Genomic DNA, 2,500 nt, shown 5'->3' on the forward strand with positions numbered 1-2,500 from the left:
GTGGTCACAGGTAATTTAGTCAGAAAACAATACATTTTATAAACAAAGAGGCATGCATATACGACTGGGCAGTACAAGTTTAGTAAAATCCTGAAAGCTAGATTAAGAATTTAGAAGCGGTGCGGTCCAACACACTGGTCAAAGGCAATTTAATTTGAAAAACAATAAACTTTGTATTAGTAACATGAAATTTACAAAAGTGTTCAGACAATGAGTGAGAAACGAGCATAAGATATAAATATAGCGAGCATGAGAGAGAGAAAAAAATAAAATAATAACTAAAAACATGTGGGACTAATCAATTAGTAGTTAAATGATTTATTTTAAGGTCTTTCATAAACATTTTAAAAATATATGGGTCCAAATGGTACAATCCCAGATTAAGATTTAGGATTTTTTTATTAGTGATTTGTATAATTGCTGAATCCATTAAATTTCTTGAAACATTATCATTAGACCTATCAATTACAGAGCTATCTCCCCAATTTACATGATGAGATTTTTTGCTCAGATATATAAATAGTGCATTTGAAGTCTGGGCTGTTCTAACTGAATACATATGTTGCTTTATTCTTACATCTAAATCTCTGCGTGATTGGCCGACATAAGAAGATGGGCAATCCTTACAAGGAATTTTGTAAATGATGCTGTTATTTGTTACCGGAAAGCACATTAGAACATGGAAGAAAAAATTAAAATTTCAATATTAAGATGGTTGCCAGAATGAAAATGTACATGTTAAATTGTGGGTTTCCCACAAATAATTTAACATATGTACATTAATATACGTTAATGAGGGATTTGGCTACGATATTTGGGTAGGTAAGGGCAAAATGGTTAAATTTTCCGAGAGTCTGGTTCGCCGTCTTAATCCTGTCCAGGTGTGGGATTTTTATTTTATTGTTGGGTGTCTCTCTGGTCTTGTATAAATACTGCCTTTTTTGTCACTTTTCTCATTCATTACCTACCTGAAGAGAGAGACATCAGTCTCTGAAATATAGTACTTACTCTCTATGCTCTGGAATTTTTATGGGCTCCTCTTATTATTATTATTATCATTATTATTTCAATATATATATATATATATATATATAATATATATATATATATATATATATGTATGTATATTTATGCACGCCCGGACTATGAAAGCTAGGGCTACCAAATTTTTCCCATAGGCTCCCCTCCCTCACAGGAAGGTTTTAGTAAAATCCGAAATTGGAGGACTGTTTCTAACAGGGTCATAATCCCCGTTTTTATACCCCCTCATTTTTTACAACTTTTAGAGTTGAAGCTAGAACTACCAAATTTTTACCATCGACTCCCCTCGCCCCCAGGAAGTGTTTAGACTGAATCGAAAATTCGAGGGCCGTTTCTAAGGGGGTCATAATCCCCTTTTTCATACCCCCTCATTTTTTTCAGCTTTTTAACCTGACGCTAGGGCTACCAAAAATTTTGCCATAGGCTCCCCTCTCTCCCAAGGAAGGTTTTAGTCAAAATTCAGATTTCGAGTGTCATTTCAAAGGGGGTCATAACCACCCTTTTTCATACCCACATTTTTTTCAACTTTCCAAGCTGAAGCTAGGGATACTCAATTTTCATCATAGACTCCCAACCCAGCCAGTAAGGTTATGTTGAAATCCAAACATCGTGGGCCGTTTCTAGGGGGTCATAACTCCTCTTTTCATACCCCCTCATTATTCACAACTTTCGGAGTTGACAGTCAGGGCTACCAAATTTTTACCATACACTCCTCCCCTCCCCCAATGAAGGTTTTATCCAAAATTCGAAATTCCTGGGCCGTTCCTAAGGGGTTCACAACCCATCTTTTTCATAGCCCCTCATTTATTTACGACTCTGATATCCCGTCCGGACGGGTGCAGCTGCTAGTGTATATATATATATATATATATATATATATATATATATATATATATATATATATATATAACTTGTAAGACTTTTGCTCTTGGTGAGCTTAAGTTTAATAATAAACTGGAGAGCGAAAAGACTGGAGATCATTTCTTCTTTTTATTTACACCAACGTTTCGGGAATCCTTTCCCATCTTCAAGGCTATAAATAGAATTGATTTTTACAATATTAAAAAGTATACTAATATTAGCTAATAATTATAAGAAATATAGTTTTGTCATTAAGCTAAAAGAAAACGAAAAACTACAAAGCAACTTTAAGCTAAAAGTAAATTAAAACCCTGCATAATTCAGTAAAATAACAGATCATAAAGCAAAACAAAAAATAAATATTGGAAAAATGAACAAAGAAAGTGTTTTTTGCCAGACTTACTGTTAAGAGGTTTAATTGTTAACTGATGGAGAACAGCAATACAACAAAGTTAAAAGGCGATGTTAGAGGAATAAAAAAAGAGAGAGACAGAGAGAGAATGTGTGCAATAGACAGTTAGGCAATATATAATGGTGTGGAGGTAATTTGGTTGTTGAAGGATGGAGACAGTTTCTTGATATAAAGAGATTCTAAAAG

The sequence above is a fragment of the Macrobrachium nipponense genome, chromosome 9 (genome assembly GCF_015104395.2).
Source record: "Macrobrachium nipponense isolate FS-2020 chromosome 9, ASM1510439v2, whole genome shotgun sequence".
NCBI classification, from domain to species: Eukaryota; Metazoa; Arthropoda; class Malacostraca; order Decapoda; family Palaemonidae; genus Macrobrachium; species Macrobrachium nipponense.